An 18,998-nucleotide genomic window follows, 5' to 3' on the forward strand; every position below is an offset into this window, starting at 1 on the left:
TGGAGATCTCAGGTGGAGAGAAGGGATAGGTTCAGGGGTATCTGTGAAGCAGCCAGTGGGATATACTCAGCAGATGACTAAACTTGGAAGACTGAAGCTTAGGGGATAGATCTTAGGGCTGAAGATGTGGACCTGGGAGTCTTTGGAAAGAGTGAGATCAGGGAGCGTGGAGAGTGAGATAAGCAATTGGGGCACCGATATTTTTGGGGTGGACCGAGGAAGATGGGGGAAGAGACTGAAAGAGCAGCGAGGGCGGTGGGTGGGAAACAGGGAGTGGTGCTATAGAAGTCACGGGAATTCTGCATTAGTCAGGATGGGTTATGTTGTGCTGCAGTAACAAGCAAGCCCCACGTCTCAGTGGCTTGCCAAAACAGATTTATAGTGTAAGCTACTTAATCACCTCTGGTCAGCTGCTGCCCTCTGTCAGGACCCAGCCTGATGGTATAGCCAGTCCTTCTAACATCACCAGTTGCAAGTCAGAGATAAAAGGGGACATTGAAACTGTGTACCGCCTCCTGAAACTTTCACTCCCAAGTGACAGATATCAATCCTGTTCACATTTTATTGACCAAAGTCAGCCCCAGGTCAAGTCTGAGGTCCACAGGGCAAGGAAGTATAATCCTCCCCAGAATGAAATCACAGATACCCTGACCCACAAGTACACTTGATCACAAATAGAGAGTTTCAAGAAGAAATGAAAGATCCATCGTGTAAAACACAGCCAAAAGAGTCAGGGTGATAAAGACTCAAGAGCACTGTCCAGATTTGGTGATGGGAGGCTCTCCACTGTCCTCACAGTCAGGCTGGGTAGGGTAGTGTCTGTACCATGGTGAGGACAGGTAAGCAGCCAGGGCAAAGACAGTGAGTGTCAACTGCTTTTTTGAGAAGTATCCTTTATTTAGTGAATTTTTAAATTGGAGGATAATTGCTTTATTGTGCCGATTGTTGTTTCTGCCATACAACAACTTGTAAAGTTTCCAATGTAAAGAAGGGTAGTGGCTGGAAAGAAATGCTGAACAAAAGAGAAGGATTTCATTGATGCTCCTGCTTTTGTGTTTTCTCTCAGACGCATATATGTGGCAGATCATAAAAGTGCCCCAAATTCTTCCCTGTTTCATCTTCATACCAATTTAAAATTTTGTATCCATGCCCATTTTATAGCTCCTCCTGCAAGGAGAGTGAAACTAATGGCCCTGAAACTTGCTGTCATCAGTGGACAAGAGCAAACCTGACGCAAGGGCCTGAACAGTGCTTTTCCTCTCCCTGCTCTTGGAACCCAGAGACACCTGTGCACGAGCCTGGGCAAGCCTGCTGGGTGATGAAAGACCTGTAGTCCAGCTGCCCCCTTCCCTACTCCTCATTGCCCCAGCCAAGAGCCAGTTCACCTCCAGGAACCTCCACCCTGCTGACCTACAGCTGACCACAGACACACAATGGAGCCCAGCCCAGATCAGAAGACCCGTCTAGCTGAGTCCAGCCCAGAGTGCCAAATTATGGAATCATGGAGCTAAATAAATCATTATTTTAAGCCACTAAGTTTGGGGGTGGTTTGTTATGTAGAAAAACCCAAGTAATACACTCTATATAATTGAAATTCCCAACGATGAGCAATATATCTGTAGGTTTGTGTTAGAGTTCATGAGTCTTTCCTCGGAATGTCTACTTGATGGGAACTACTTAAGGGTAGGAAGTACATTTTATTAGTTTTTATTTTTTATATCTCCTGAACAGGAGCCCAGCATGTAGTAGGTACTTAGTAAGTGTTTGTAGAAAGAAGAAGTGAATTTCACTTACAAACATGCCACAAGGCGGTGGGCTTTGGGTCATACGGATGTGTCACTGTAGGTCCAATAACTGCAACCAATACACCAGTCTGGTATGGGACATGGACAGTTGGAGAAGTTGTGCTGGGGGTATGGGGGCTTTATACTCTGCTCAGCTTTGCTTGGAACATAAAATTGCTCTAAAAATGAAGCTTACTAATTAAAGACACACACTTACACACACATAAATCACCAGAGCTTCCCGTTGGGTGTTGGAAGCTGATGTGGTAATCAACTGACTAAGTCTCCACTTATGAGTAAAGACAGGAGCAAGAAGAGAATTTCTTTTTAATTGAACAATGGAAGGAAATAGAGGAAAACAATAGAATGGGAAGGACTAGAGATCTCTGATCTCTTCAAGAAACCTGGAGATACCATGGGAACATTTCATGCAAGGATGGGCATGATAAAGGACAGAAATGGTATGGACCTAACAGAAGCAGAACAGATTTAGAAGAGGTGGCAAGAATACACAGAAGAACTATTACAAAACAGATCTTACTGACCTGGATAATCACAATGATGTGGTAACTCACCTAGAGCCAGACATCCTGGAGTATGAGATCAAGTGGGCCTTAGGAAGCATTACTATGAACAAAGCTAGTGGAAGCAATTTCAATTTCAGCTGAGCTATTTCAGGTCCTATAAGATGATGTTGTTAAAGTGCTGTGCTCAGTACACCAGAAAATTTGGAAAACTCAGCTATGGCTACAGGACTGGAAAAGGTCAGTTTTCATTCCAATACTAAAGAAAGGCAGTGCTAAAGAATGCTCAAACTACTGTACAATTGTAATCATTTCACATGCTAGCAAGGTTATGCTCAAAATCCTTCAAGCTAGGCATCAGCAGTATCTGAACCGAGAACTTCCATATGTACAATCTGGGTTTAGAAAAGATGAAGGAAACAGAGATCAAATTGTCAATATTTGTTGGATCATAGAGAAAGCAAGGGAGTTCTAGAAAAACATCTACTTCTGCTTCACTGATTATACTAAGCCTTTGACTATGTGGATCACAACAAACTGGGAAATTCTTAAAGAGATGGGAATACAAGACAACCTTATTCGTTCCCTGAGAAACTTATATGCAGGTCAAGAAGCAACAGTTAGAACTGAACATGGAACAATAGACTGGCTCAAAATTGGGAAAGGAGTATGACAAGACTGTATATTGTCATCCTGCTTATTTAACTTATATGCAGAGTACATCATACGAAATGCTGAGCTGGATGAATCATAAGCTGGAATCAAGATTGCCAGGAGAAATATTTACAACCTCAGATACACAGATGATAGCAGGCACTCTTTTGGAAGAAAGTAGAAAGGAACTAAAGAGCCTCTTGATGAGGCTGAAAGAGAAGAGTGAAAAATCTAGCTTGAAAATCAACATTCAAAAAACTAAGATTGTGGCACCTGGTCCCATCACTTCATGGCAAATAGAAGAGGAAAAAAGTGGAAGCAGTGACAGATTTTATTTCCTTGGGCTCTGAAATCATTGCAGACAGTGACTGCAGCCATGAAATTAAAAGAGACTTCCTCTTTGGAAGGAAAGCTATGGCAAACCTAGACAGTGTATTAAAAAGCAGACACATCACTTTGCTGAAAAAGGTCCATATAGTCAAAGCTATGGTTTTTCCAGTGGTCATGTATGGATGTGAGAGTTGGACCATAAAGAAGGCTGAGCGCCAAAGAACTGATGCTTTTGAATTGTGGTGCTGGAGAAGACTCTTAAGAGTCCCTTGGACAGCAGGGAGATCAAAACAGTCAATCCTAAGGGAAATCAACCCTGCATATTCATTATAAGTGCTGAAGCTGAAGCTCCAATACTTTGGCCACCAAAGTATTGCGAAGAAGCAACTCATTGGAAAAGATCCTGACGCTGGGAAACAGCGAAGGCAAAAAGAGAAGGGAGCAGCAGAGGATGAAACGGTTAGATAGCATCACCAACTCAGTGGACGTGAATTTGAGCAAACTCTGGGAGATCGTGGAGGACAGAGGAGCCTGGTGTGCTATTTAGTCCATGGGGTCACAAACAGCTGGACAGTATTTTGTGACTGAATAACAATGACAGAGAAACAGGGCCAGACCCTTGTCTGCTGCCCCAGTGCAGAGTCCTGATCAACCTCCACCTCCACCTCTATGTGCAACTTCTGTCCAGTCCTCTCCACCAGGGGACCAAGGTGGCAGGCAATTATCCTGAAGAGATGATGAATATGAATATTTTATCTTCGCTCCCATCTTGTCAAAACCTACAATATTGCTTTCTATAAGTCATTTTCACTCAAGCACCTTGTTTGGGGGTATGCATGCCTTAATGTACTTAGTCTTTGGTTCAGTTTCAGGCCTTCCTTTATGAATAACCTTGCTCTCAGAGACCCTTCAGCGTGGGGACATTCGCATGGTAAGTGGGCAGCTGTCTAACTTGGGCTTCTCATCAGCTTCATTGCTTTTACATTAAAATCATCATTTGAGTTGGGGCGGTGGAACCTGAATGTTAGCTGCTTAATTCCACCCACCTTTTAGCCCTCTTCTCGAAGATTGATTCCAGGGCTTTCTTAGCATACTATGTGCCAGCGTCTGTAAAAGCGGAAAGCAGCGGCTCTCTTAACTGGAACAGCAAAGCCAATTGATGCGTTTCTCCTGTTAAATTTACTGGCTTTATTGAAAGGTCTTTGGGGAGTTGCTTGCTCATTAAATACACCAAATACAAAATCTCTCTTAATACATTATTATCGAGGTAATATAGAAGACTCCCCCAGCATGAGCTCAGAGAGATAGAATTGTTAAAGCTTTTCGGAGGCCTCCTCGTAAAGGTTGCCCTTCTCCAACTAAGCATCCCCTGTGTGCTTCTGTGATTCAGGGTGTCTTACTCTGCTTGTTCTGGTCCAGCCCATCAACCTCATGGCCTGGCTCCCTGCCCATCGTGGTCCAGGCCAAAGTGTGGCAAGAGCTATGGCAGCTTCCAGAATAGTGGAAAAGGTGATGTCAGATCTCAATGACTTTTCAGATTGAAGAGTCGGAAATGATTTAGAAACAGCAGTGTCTTGCACACACACACACACACACACACACACACGCATACACTCTCTTTAGCCAGGTGTCCGTCTTATCTTCAGATAGTGGCAAGAGGATTAATTGGTGGTGAAAGTGGAGAAGAGGACAATGACTGGCTGGTCCCATCTCAGATGTTCTGGGACCCCCCAACCCTCATGAGAATGTTGTTAGACCCTGGCTGCAGCCAGCCGAATTCTGCTTCCAGTGGGACTTGGTGGGGGTGTGCATAGAACCACTCCTCCCGCTGGACCACTGGCCCCGGAGAGTCCTTACTTGATGTGAGATCTTTACTAAGTCAGTTCCCAAGTTCTGACTGTCAGTTTCTCTCTGAGTAAAATCAGGTTAAAAATGCCTTTCCCTCTTAACAAGTTTGGTTCAAAAAAATAAAAAAGATTCCATCACTTTCCTAAAAGGATATGGGTCAGCTAACAGCACAGGAAGTCTCGGATAATTTTAACAGAATAGAAATAGAAGGGAAAGCCCAGAGTGAAGGGGAGGAAGGGAAGCTTGCACATGCTTATTCAGGGGAGGCGTGGGGGCGCCAAGGGCTTCGTGAGCAGAGGACCAGCCAGTGATGCCTGGGGGGATGTTACATTTAGAACAGGGTACACACACAGGCCCAACATTCTTGCCCGCCTCCCCCTTCCTTTCAGACTCCAGTTTTGCATCAGGCACTGTACTCACCAATTGGAGGTGGGGCTCTTAACTTCTATTGTGGTAGGGATCCACTGGCAGTCTCAGAATGATGCTTTTAAATGCATAAAGTGTAAGATATGGCCTTGCAAAGGTAGCCGATTATATTAAAAGCCAGTTATGAAAATATTTTAAAAATTATCATCTAGTGATGTGCTTTTGTTGGCCTATTATGTAATACGGCAGATCTAACAATGCTTTTTGAAGCAGTGATAAGCAGAAATGCTTTTCTGATGTATCTGCAACAACTGTGGTGTGATTGAAAAACTGTCTGTGCTTTCTCTTGGTGACAAAGTCACAGGGATTGGGGACACTATTGTAATTTGTTGCCTGTGTTTGAGAACTCCATGGACAGAGGAGCCTGGTAGGCTATATAGTCCATGGGGTTGCAAAGAGTTAGACATGACTGAACGACTAACACTTGCTTTTTCAGGAATGAACCCAAGTGCACATCCTCTCCTGTGACCACACCGCACTTTCCAGAAAATGGAAGGGATGCCCTTCTCATTTCAAAACCTTCCGGTGATTTCCATCTCATGCAGCAACTCTCCGCAGCTGGTAAGACACTGTCTCCTCGCTTATACTTTCCCTGGCTCCACCCACAGTCCTTCCAGCCACATTTTCCTGGAATTCACTGAACTTGCTCCTGCACAGGACCTTTGCGCCTGCCATGCCTCTGCTTGGCACACTGTCCATGTGTGTGTCTTGTGTCTTGTCCCTACTTTCTTTTCCTTCCTGGTCTGTACTGCTATATGAAGTGGCAATGTGTATGTATTCTCTAGTGTGTGGTCTGCTTGCCCAGCTGTGCTGTGCATCCCACGAGGGTGAGGACTCTGCTTCTTATTTGCTGCCCACATGCACCTCACATGTAGTTAGTGCTTGAAAATACTTGCTGACCATGAAAAGACATTTTGGAGAATAATTGAGTAAGAACTAGGTATTAGACAAGAAATTATTGTTAATTTGATTGAGTCTGATTGTGTTATTGAGGTTACGGTGAAATAAAAAAAAGAAGCTGAAGTATTTATGGGTAACATGGCATCCTGGGATTTGCTTTAAAATATTCCAGTTTAAGGAAAAATAGGAGTTGATGAGGCAAAGATGGCCAAATGTTGATAACTGTTCAAATTAGGAAATGAATACATGTGGGTTAATTACATTATTCTCCTTATTTGGTGGGGAGGGGGTGTTGAACAGATCCATAATGAAGAGTTAAACATGCTTGTTGACCTCAGGGGTGAGGGAGCGAACAGTGTATAAAATGCACTGAGTCCACAGCCTAGCACGGGACACACACTTACTTGTAAAATTGTCCGTAACAGTAATGAGGAAGCAGATAAGAAAGTGCACTGGAAACTGCAGCAGCCTGGTCTTGGAGGGGGATGACAGATACCATTGTTGCTGATGCTCTTGAAAAGCAGCCCCCTGTCTGCCACACTCATGCCAGGGCCTGGGCAGGCGGGGTGAGTGTATCTTGTGCCCATGGCCAGTTCACCCTCCATGGCTCCCAAAGGATGTACCGTGGCTGAGCCAGGATGAGCAGACTCGGAACGTGGAAGGCTCAGTGAAGCATTCAGGATGCTTGTCCAGCAGCCACACCATACCCACTCCATGGCACCAGGGCTGTAAGAGGCATGGGGTGAGCTAAATGGGCCCTGGCCGGGGCAGGCTGGGCAGGAGCGCCATTGAGGCATAGACTTACGCAATGCTGAGTCGTGGAGGTCCAGAACTGATGCGGTCCAGGTTCTCTCTGTCCACTCAGGGAGTCGGGCACCCTGCGGAGGATGGCATGTCGTGTGTGCAGTCAGATGGGCAGAGGGAGCCCCAGTGGCTTTCAGTGGGGCCAGGAACACCAGTGAGATAGGACTGAGTCTATCGCCTGGAGTTTCCTGCAGGTCAGAGCTGTAAAGGCAGACTTAGTGCTCCGGAGGTGGGCGGGGGAGGGGGCGGCGGCACAGCCCAGCCGGCTGAGGGCCTGCTCCGCTTTGTGGCTCTCCTGTTTGGCCTCAGGGCACTGACTGTGGGAGGGCAATAGTGCTGGGTGGGGACGTCAGCTCACCCTGCTAGCTCTGCAACCTTGGGCCAGCCACTTCTCTTTCTGAGCCTGTTTCCTCGTCTGGAAAATGGGGCTAATGATAGGCCCCATTTGGGAACCCCTCTACACTGCTGATGGTACAGCCTCTATGGAGAGTAGTAGGGAGGTTCCTTTGGAGGAGGACATGGCAACACACTTCAGTATCCTTGCCTGGAGAAGTCCACGGATAGAGGAGCCTGGCGGGCTATAGTCCATGGGGTCACAAAGAGTCGGACATGACTGAGTGACTAAGTACATGGAGGTTCCTTAAAAGCTAAAAATAGAGCTACCATATGACCCTGCAATCCCACTCATGAGCATATATCCAGAGGAAGACATGATCCAAAAGTATACGTGCACCCCAGTGTTCATTGCAGCACTGTTTACAATAGCCAAGACTTGGAAGCAACTAAAACGTCCATCGACAAAGGAGTGGATAAAGATGTGGTACATATACACGATGGGATATCACTCAGCCATTAAAAAGAATGGAATAATGTTATTTGCAGCAACATGGATGGATCCAGAGATTGTCATCCTGAGTGAAATAAGTCAGACAGAGATGGAGAAATATCTTATGACGTTCTTTATATGTGGAATCAAAAAAGAAATGATACAAATGAGCTTACTTACAAAACAGAAGGAGACTCACCAACTTAGATAATGAACTTCTGGTTACCAGGGGGAAGGGACAGTTAGGGACTATGGGATGGACATGTACACACTGCTATATTCAAAATGAAGAAGCAACACGGTTCTACTGTACCTTGAGCACATGGAACTCTGCTCAAGGTTACGTGGCAGACTGGATGGAACGGGAATTTGGGGGAGAATGAATACCTGTATATGTATGGCTGTTCTCTTGAAACTGTCACAACACTGTTCATCGGCTATACCCCAACACAAAATAAAAAGTTTTTTGAAAAACTGATGGTCTCCACTTAATCAGGCATTGTGCTTAAGGGAGGCAACATGTGTACCATAATGCCTGGTCATAGCAAACACTCTCTTCCAACAACACAAGAGAAGACTCTACACATGGACATCACCAGATGGTCAATACAGAAATCAGATTGATTATATTCTTTACAGCCAAAGATGGAGAAGCTCTATACAGTCAGTAAAAACAAGATTGGGAGCTGACTGTGGCTCAGATCATGAACTTCTTATTGCCAAATTCAGACTTAAATTGAAGAAATCAGGGAAAACCACTAGACCATTCAGGTATGACCTAAATCAAATCCCTTACGATTAGACAGTGGAAGTGACAAATAGATTCAAGGGATTAGATCTGACAGAGAGCCTGAAGAACTATGGACGGTGGTTCATGACATTGTACAGGAGGCAGTGATCAAGACCATCCCCAAGAAGAAGAAATACAAAAAGGCAAAATGGTTGTCTGAGGACGCCTTACAAATAGCTGAGAAAAGAAGAGACGCGAAAGGCAAAGGAGGAAAGGAAAGATACACCCATTTAAACACAGAGCTCCAAAGAATAGCAAGGAAAGAGAAGAAAGCCTTCCTCAGTGATCAACAGACAGTAGCTATTCATTATTGTTGGCTTGGGGTTGGGGGCAGAACTTCACAAATATTTCTCAAATGATGCAATTTGTTTCGCTTATTGCCCACTGTTCCCCTGGAGTGGCAGAGGGTTGGTTTTTACTGATAAAATTGGGAGCAGTTATCAGGAGAAGGGAAAGGATGCCGGGGCACTGCTCCCCAGCTGCTCATCTCCCAGCCCCATCTGGCCAACCCTCCCTTGTCATGACGACTGCCACGGTTCCGCTAAGATGTACAGCAAGGACTTCCTTCTGCAGAAGGGCTACTCTTTGAGTGCTTAGTCCACATTGGCACTAGGTTAGGTACTTCATATGTGTGATCTTATTGAATTCTATGATAATGCTATAACTTAGATATTTGTATTATCCCCATTTTAGAAATGGGGAAACAGAGGTTGCTGGAGTGAAATACTTTTCCTAGTAGAACCAAGACTTGACTGTAGATAAATCAACTATGAAAATGAAATTTGCTCAGTCGTGTCCGCCTCTTTGTGACCCCATGGATGATACAGTCCAAGGAATTCTCCAGGCCAGAATACAGGAGTGGGCAGCCATTTCCTTCTCCAGGGGATCTTCCCAACACAGGGAATTAACTCAGGGCTCCCACATTGCAGGTGGATTCTTTACTGGCTGAGCCACCAGGGAAGTCCTGTAGCCCCAATATAAAATAAAAATTAAATTTAAAAAACAATTTAAAATGGACTTGATCAAAGAATCTAAAAGGATAAAACACTTGTTCCCTTTCCTCTGGGCTGGTTATAGGGGAGACTCGATGCCTACGGGGAGGGGGGGGGGTTCACCCTGGAGGGGCTTGGAAAGGTGAAAGCATAACAGTCGTCTTGCCTTGGACCCGAACCACACCCTTGAGGGGAAGGAGGACTGGTCATGACAGATAAAAGGACACCTCACTCTCTGGAAAATAATGTTCTCCTAAAGTATGGTGGGGCTTCCCAGGTGGCTCAGGGGTAAAGAATCTGCCTACCAATGCAGGAGACTCAAGTTTGATCCCTGGGTCAGGAAAATCCCCTGGAGAAGAAAATGGCAACCCACTCCAGTATTCTTGCCTGGGAAATCCCATGGACAGAGGAGCCTGGTGGTCTACAGTCCATGGGGTCATAAAACAGTCTAAACAGCAATAACAGCAAGGTACAGCAGCCTTGGCTGAAAGCATAAACTGGTTTGTGATTGAACATCAGATGATGCATCCTCCTGGGCTCCAGCGAGAGCAGGTATGACTGTGAGGACTGGGGGTGTCCCAGGATGAGTGCTAGCCTAGAAGTTCCAAGCTCAGCTTCCAGGTCTAACACTTAGAGCCTCCATTGCCCTGGCTAACCTGATGGGACACAAGCCAATCCTCAGAGACAATCCAGGGTGTGCTTGAGTGACCAGGGTGCAGCGCTGGGTCTCCCTCCTCCTGGGCTCCAAGCCAGGAGCGGAACACCTGGAGCATCTATAGCCCCCTTGCCATCTGACAGGGGAACCTATTAGAGAACAAACCCCACAAAAGCAGGAGAGCGGAGAGATGGGAAAAGATTCTTCGGATCCTGGGGACACCATGAAGCTCCTGGATCAAGCTGTGTCTGAAGGCAAACTGGCCGTCGGCTTGTCCCTTAATAAAAGCTGGCTCATCGCTCTTTAACTTAGTCACTCTGGGTTCTCATTTTTGTCACTTGCAAACCTAACGGCTCCAACATCATTGGAAGTTTGAACACCCCTCTGAGGGGGCCTTGGGGAGCCACTGCACGTTTTTGAGCTGAGGAATGGCAAGCAGTGAGCCTCACTCCAGAGAGTGTCTAGGGCTCTTCTAGGAAGGGGGAGAGCACGCTTGCCGCACCTGCCCTGGCCGTGCTCCGTGCCTGCCCCTGCTTGTTGCCTCCACCTGCCGGGGAGAGAGAGGCTCTGAGCATCTATGTGCCCTGGCGCTGCTTCACTCATAAGCATCTTCTCTGTGAGAAAATGAGCCTCACATCAAAGTGTTTCCTCAGACAAAACAGCCTTCCCCTCCCCACCGCCTTGCAGAGGCAAGAAACCTCATTTAACCACCTGCAAGCTTCCATTCATGGTCCCGTTTCATTACGGCAATGCTTTAATGGGGGCTGGGCGGGCCTGGGAGAGATGCCTTCCACCATTACAATTAACTTGTTAGGAACAGTGACGCCCAGCCAGGGCCCTGCCGGCTTGGGGTGTCGGGTGGGTGTGATGAAAGCGTGGGCCCACAGAGGGGGTCTGCAGCGTGGCCAGGCCCTGGCGCCGCAGGAGGAGACCGTCGAGCTCCCTGCTGGCTCTGGGAACATGCCCATCGGTGTCCTAGTACAAAGGGACCACGTGTGCCACCAGACACCAAGTGCCATCTTTTGTGACTTAACCAGGAGGCTAAAAGCCTAGCATTTGGCGTCAGACAGCTTCACCACTGGACTGTCATCAACCTGTGCCACTTTCCTGAGCCTGGTTCTTACTGGTAAACTGGAATGGAGGGTGGATGCTTGTGATGGGGATAGCAGGGTGTGTGGCCTCTGTGTTGGCCACTGTAGCCTTATTTAACAAGTAGTGGGCTTCCAGCCCAGGAGTCCCGGGAGAGTAATGGGTCAAGTATCACCACCCAAATCACGGTGTAAAATCTCAGGGTCCTAGGACCTGGGCTTGGGCTCCCTCCCTTAGCAGGGCAGTCCCCCTGGTTGGGGAGGGGCGGTGATATCCCCCACCCCCTCCCCGACCCTTTGACTCACAGACTCGGGGGCATCCTGGGACTGAAGGACTGGGAGGGTCCCCGCAGTCCTCAAGGTCGGTCCTCATCACCCCCAGCCAATGCTGACTCCTGGGTCACTCACTCCTGCCTTGAAACACACAGCTTCGAGCCCCATAAGAAGTCCAGGCAGTCTCTGGGTTCCTGAAAACTCAGGGTCTGGGGGGCGGGAAGTTGGCCATCATCTTTGGGTCACTGCGGAAAAGTCTTACCATCACTCCATCTCCATCACCTCCTCCAGGCAGGCTCCTGAGAGCGAAAGTTAAGCCTGTCCTCTCCGTAGATCTGGCTCTCTGCCTGCCCTCAGGCTTGTGCCCGAGCAAGCGTGGGTTTTAGAGGAACACGGGTCCTCCACGCTTGCTTGTACGGATGGCTCTCTTGGCATCTGATAGAGAGCTGGAGGTGGGGAGAGATTGGCAGGGAAGGAGTTGAGTTGTGTGTCTCCAGCCTCAGCATCACCAAGGCAGCCCCGTCACGCGCTCTCCCTTCCCTGGGTCCTCCCGGGGCCACTCTCCCAAGAACTTCCTGCCCGATTCCCTGTTCCCAGCCCATCTCTCTCCACGAGCCTGGCTCTCTCCGGCATCGCCTCCTCGCGCCTGGCACCGTCGCTCCTCTAGCCCCATTTCCAGGCCTTTGCACACACCGTTCCCTCCACCTGGGGCACACAGCCCCTCACTCAGACTCCCATCTGTCCCCCTGAGGCCTCCTGTGGCTTCCCCATCCCCCACTTTGAAGCAGGGGCCTCTCCCCCTCCCCCTCAGCCCACCCTGAGCTAGTCTTTCCCAAGTTACTTCTCGTTAGCTGTGATGGTTTCTCCCTGCATCTTCCCAGCACCCAAGGGGCCTCACAGAGATGCGGGCTGCTGCTTTGTTTCCCTTGTATCCCCGACCTCTAGGTAAAACCTCCTCACCTGGCTTGACGCCTGGCCTGGGCTGCCAGGTAACCAGGGAGACTCCGCGTGAAGGCGCGATGTCTGGGTGAACCATCCCAGCTTCTCCCCAGCGCACAATAGCACCTAATAATTAACTCTCCAATTAGGCCCGTAATAAAGGCTTAATCTGGGGCTCGCTGGTAATGAGGCTGTTCACAGCCGGTCTTTCATCCTGGGCCCAGGCCCGTGCTCCATGGCCCCCACCCTGGCTGCGCATCAGAGCCACCCCCTTGTTAACTGGGGCCTCGGCCCTCTCCCTACCCTGAACCCGGAGCCCGGAGCCCAGGGCTGTGCACCTCACAGGAAAGCCTCTGCTGCCTGCAGGGCCGGGACCAGCTGCTGGGAATGTGTGCCCAGTAGGCAGAAGGCCCTCCTTGTTACGGAGACGGGGATGCACCAATTGGCAGAGCCCATGAAAGACTTCAGGTCTGCGAAGGTTAAGACTTAATTGCCTTATGGACGCTGAAAGAATGGAGCGGCTTCTCCAGGGAGCGGTCCTCGCCTGGCTTCTTTTCCCCTCCCCGCTAGATCATGACAGGGCCTGGGACAGACTAGAGGGGGGAGACAAGCTCCCCTGTTGCAGGCTAGTGACAGGTTCCACCTCCACTTCGAGAACATCCCATCCCCAGTGACTCGCTTCCTCCCTGACTTCTCAGAGGTGATACTTCTTCTTCTTCTTTTAAAAACTGGAGTATAATTGCTTTACAGTGTTGAGTTAATTTCTGCCATAAGGCAGAGTGAATCAGCGACATGTTTACGTATATCCCCTCCCTCCTGGACTTCCCATCCCCCGACCCCATCCCACGCCCTAGGTCATCACAGAGCACAGAGCTGAGCTCCCGGTGCTATACCGCAGCTTCCCATGAGCTACCTATTTTGCACGCGGTAGTGTCCATGTCCATCCCACTCTCCCACTTCATCCCCCCACCCCCATCTCCACATACCCATTCTCTATGTCTGCGTCTCTATGCCTGCCCTGAAAATACATTCATTTGTACCATTTTTTCCTTGATTTTGCGTATCTGTGTTATTATATGGTATTTGCTGTTCTGTTTCTGACTTACTTCACTCTGTGAGACAGACTGATTTTTAATTGCATTTTCCCAGGCAGAGAGAGGGAGTTGAGATGGAGGGGCAGGGTGGGCCAGTCCTGGGCACTTTCCCAGCATCCCCCGTTTAGTGGGGCTCACTTACCTTGCAGGGCTGGAGTTCTCAGTAAAGGCGTGGACGGGGTCAGCGTGAGGAGGAAACTGTGGCGCAAAGCTTCGCTGCCTTGGCCCTGACCTCCAGGCCCTGTGGAAGTGCGTCTGCCCCTGCAGACCTCACCCGGGCCCAGTCCTCGCTCGCTCCCGCCTCGCTGGCCAGGCTGACCTCACTGCCCTCCCGCTCATCCACTCCAGGCCTTCCGTGTTAGCGGTTCCCCTCCATGCAAAACACAACTCCTAGATCTTTGCACGGCTCACGCCTTGCTATCATTTAGATGTTGCTTCCAATGACACAGACTACCTGCTCTGTACAATGTCAAGTTCACCCTTCGGAGCATCCCCTCACTTTATTCTTGCGCTCTCAACGTGTCATTAACACGTGTATTCATCAATCATCTCTCTCCCTCACCGAGATGTGCTTGGGACCCGTCTGTTCACTGTGGTTTGCCTGGTGCCTAGCTCTGAGCCGGTATCTAAATATTCGTGGAACAATAAGGTAGACCTTCTCCTTACCGACCCTAGCCCCGCGGGTCTGGTGGAAAACCTCTCCTAGCCTCGTCGGGGACATACCCCTCTGAGGACTTCGCTGTTGACAATGGTGCCTTCTTGAAGTCACCTCCATTTCCACGCTGGCCCAGTGGGGCCAGGATAACGAAGCTGCTTTAGCATAAATAATTTGCTTCCAAGGTGTAAGAAATGGGGAATATTTTTAGAAGGCCTGCCCTCCTAGGGGAAGTAAATGACTTATGAAAACGGGATTTTTCAAAGTGGCCTTCAAGAGAAAAGGGAGCTGTGTGTGATGGCCAAAATGGAATTCTATGAATTAGTGCGACTCATTATTCTGGCCGTGCGCACACAGACACACACACACATACACACACACAGGCACACACACTCACTCGCTCACTCACTTTTCCTCCCTGCCTTCCATTTCATGGTCTTAGCTCGAATCTGAAATAAAACCACCGCAGCCCTCCTCCCCTGGCCCTCAGCGGCGGCCTGTCTGATTGGATCCCTCCCACAGCCCTGAAGACCGGAGCTTCAAGGAGGAAGCTGTCGGGGACACGCTGAGCCCTCGCCTCTTAAAGTGCGCGCCGTAAGTTACCTTGAAATGTTATTTTATTTTATTTTTTTAAAAGTATTTTAGGTTCAACAGACACTTGGGTTCCTGTTAACAACTCATTTAAGGAGAAAGTGGGGGGAAGGCATTCAGATCAAGGCTCCTTTGACAACATGAACCTCCTTACTTTGAATCCTTACACTTGGGATCGGATGAAAGATCTTGCAGAAGCGCAGATGGGCAGGCGCGCGGGTGAGAGAGGACAGATGTTAGCCGCAACAGAGACGCGGGCATCTTGGGACGGTCTTTGTCTGGCCAATAATGGAGAATAGATTTTGGAGGGAGGGGGCGAGTGGGAGGCCCAGAAAACCAAGACACAAAAAACCCCCACTTTTGTGGCCATTGTATTTCCACTGGAGTCTTGATCTATGGAAGACGTACTGTTTGGGGAACTAATAAGGCAACCAGCTCCTTTGAAGAGGCACGTCTGAAAACCAAGGTCTGGAGGAGTCATCCATTGCTGACTCCTTGGGTTCTTTTCTCCCTTTGTCTGCAAAATCTGGCCTCCAAGGGGGCATGGATCTGTCTTCTGCCCATCACTCCCGAAGCCCTAGACGACCGGGTCTGGACTCCTTGTCTGGAAGGTCATGGTAGCTTTCCATTGTTCACAGGCTCAACTTCCAAATCCCAGGCTGGTCCTCCGTGAAGTGAGTTGGGCGCACTCTGCCTTCCTCCCCAGTGCCCACCCCTACCATGACTTCTACTCCCATCACACCCGCGACATCTCTCATCCCATTTCATTCTTCTCTCTTCCATGGAAGGCCCCCTTCTCTGAGCAGTCTCTGCTCCCCCTGGCTGTCCAGAGTCTACATGTCCTGGCAGACCTGACTCCCAAGAGCCTCCTGAGACTAGCCCATCCTCACTGAACTCCTTGGTGAGTTCTCGCACACTGATTCCAAATGCATTCGGCCCACCTCACTGGTCGTCATTCTAGTCGACTCTCCCCAAAGGACTGTCAGCTTCCTCGGGTTAAGGATTCGGCCTCATAGGCGGTAGCACAAGGCACACAGGACATCCGGAGTGGGCCCGAGAAGGGCCGTCCTTTTGTAAACTGTGGGAAGCGGCTAGGCTGTGGGCAGGAGAATGCAGCCTCACCACCTTCTCCTGGGGATCTTCCATTCCTGAGGCTGGGGAACAGGACTCAAAAGGAGTTGCCATCGTACTGCTGACACCCTCTGCCAACTGCTCTAGAGGACTGATGATCCCTGGGGCCAGGCTAGAACTCTCAGCTTCTCAGCGTTGTCTCAACTATCTCTGTTCTATGACAGTTCACTCCATCAATAAAGAATTGTTCTATACATCTGTGTCTCTTTTGCTGTCTCGTATACAGGGTTATCATTTGCATCTTTCTAAATTCCATATATTTGCGTTAGTATCCTGTATTGGTGTTTTTCTCTCTCTGGGAGAGGGTGAGGGTGGGATGATTTGGGAGAATGGCATTGAAACATGTATGTTGTCATATGTGAAATGAATCACCAGTTCAGGGTCGATGCATGTTACAGGATGCTTGGGGCTGGTGTGAGGGGATGACCCAGAGGGAGGATAAAGGGAGGAGGGAGGTGGGAGGGGGGTTCAGGAGGGGGAACTCGTGTACACTCGGGGCGGATTCATGTCAATGTATGGCAAAACCAACCAATATAATATTGTAAAATAATTAGCCTCCAATAAAAAAAAAAAGAATTGTTAAGCGGCCCACGATGTGCCAGGCACCGGTGGATATGCCAAAACGCTGCTCCCCATTCTCTTAGGACTTACCATGAATCAAGAGCCAGACAGGCTTGATTACAGCTGTGATAAACGCAGGGAAGGATAGGCGAAGGCTGCTCCAGGAGTATTCTGATGGTCCTGAGATTGCTTCTCAAGGGCATTGTTTTCCATGTGGTGTGTGTGAGCCAGCTCTGCGGCTGTGGAGGCCATTGAGAGCCCTGAGTTGTCTTGATGGACCTCTTGATAGGATGCTCAGTGTAGTGGGCTGGCGGAAGAAGGTCAGTTCTCACTGAGAGTCTGGTGAGGCTGGTGCTCTGAGACCATGTGGAGAGAAGCAGGGCTTGTTCTGAATGTGGAGGCGATCAGACTGAGGCCAGAGAGGCTCCGCCACTCTCTGATGCTAAGTGCTGTCTCCTCTGTAAAATGAGGCCCTTCTCCCAAGTACCGTGTCCTCCAAAGCCTCACTAATGTCACCCTAGTGGGAATCAATCACTTCCTCTCTGCATCTATCTCACTTCCTTGATTTTTCTGCTAATGAAACTAGTGAGCTGCCTTGTATCATGCCTTCTTCTGCAAATGTTCATCCACTCTACCTCACGGTGAATTTCAGGAGAATTAGAATTACATCTAGTTCTTTGGGTAATAAGGATCCTAAGTGAGGGCATAAACCAGGTGCAACAAGTATCTGGCATGCATGCTATCACCTCCTAATTTAGTGGCTGTGACAGACATTATTAATCAATCCTGATTAATTTCATTTAATCTCATTTATGGGCTTCTCTGGTAGCTCAGCTCATGAAGAATCTACCTGCACTGCAGGAGATCCCAGTTCCATTCCTGGGTCGGGAAGATCCACTGGAGAAGGGATAGGTTACCTGCTCCAATATTCTTGCCTGTATAATTCCATGGACAGAGGAGCCTGGGAGACTACAGTCCATGGGGTCGCAAACAGTCAGTCAGACCCAACTGAGTGACTTTCAGTTTCACTTTCAATCTCATTTCTGCTATACTTCAGCAGAATTTAAAAGCACCTTCTCAAAAGCATCTTCTCTTGTCACCCTCCAAACGAGGTAATCCCTTCCCCAATTGTTTTCTATGAATAAACCCAGTTTTTACAATGCTCATCACACTTAGGCATTATGTGTTTTTAACTTAAGACCTGTTTCCCCAACTAGCCTAAACTCCATGCAGTGGGATTATGTCTGGTTTTGCTCATCACAGAATCTCACAGCTAAGCAATCTTTGTCACATAGGAACATCTGAGTAAATGTTTGCTGCAAGTTGACTGAATACGTTAGGCCATGAATGATTTATTAAAGAGAGAACCCAGGCTTCCTCATCAAAATGTGTGAGTGTGTGCGCACGTGCTCAGTCACGCCCGACTCTTTGTGATCCCATGGAGTGTAGCCCCCCAGATACCTCTGGCCATGGATTTCCCAGGCAAGAATTCTGGAATGGGTTGTCATTTCCTTCTCCAGAGAATTTCTTTCCAATCCAGGCATCGAACCTGCATCTCTTGCATTGGCAGGTGGATTCTTTACTGACTGCACCACTTGGGAAGCCCCTCCTTGTCAAAAAACTTGGGATGAATCCCGACTCTGCAACTTCCTAACCAGGTGCACTTGGCCAGTCCTGCCTTTCTCCAGGCCAGGGCTCAGAGTTGGTTAAGAGTTTAAGCTGTTAAGGCCTTACCTGCCATCTCAGGGGTTTCCTGCAGATCTGGGACAAATCCTGTCCCTTCGAGCTTGGTGGCCATTAGAATTTGATCTTGAACCTGACAGTTAGTTTACTTTGGACCTAGTGGGCTGGTATTCAGTGTGGGCTCAGGAGATGATGTGTCCTGGGGTCAAGGAGCAGAGTTGCAGCCGCTACCCTCCCACTTGGGTCCGTGTTGGGCCCCCCTGCAACTCCTGGGACCCTGTGGGGTGGGGCCCTCAGCTCCCAAGGACTGGGCTCTGCTGGCACGAAGCATGTATTTGACTCTGGCCCTTGATTATTGAGGGTGCCGTAGTGTCATTCTGCCTGGATCCTAACTTCCTCTCGTCCTCTTCCTCCATCTCCCTTCTACCAAGGTGGGGGTGAGAAGGGTGC

This window comes from Moschus berezovskii, chromosome 22, assembly GCF_049115385.1.
Source record: "Moschus berezovskii isolate FMDL1 chromosome 22, NW_MosBer_1.0, whole genome shotgun sequence".
NCBI classification, from domain to species: Eukaryota; Metazoa; Chordata; class Mammalia; order Artiodactyla; family Moschidae; genus Moschus; species Moschus berezovskii.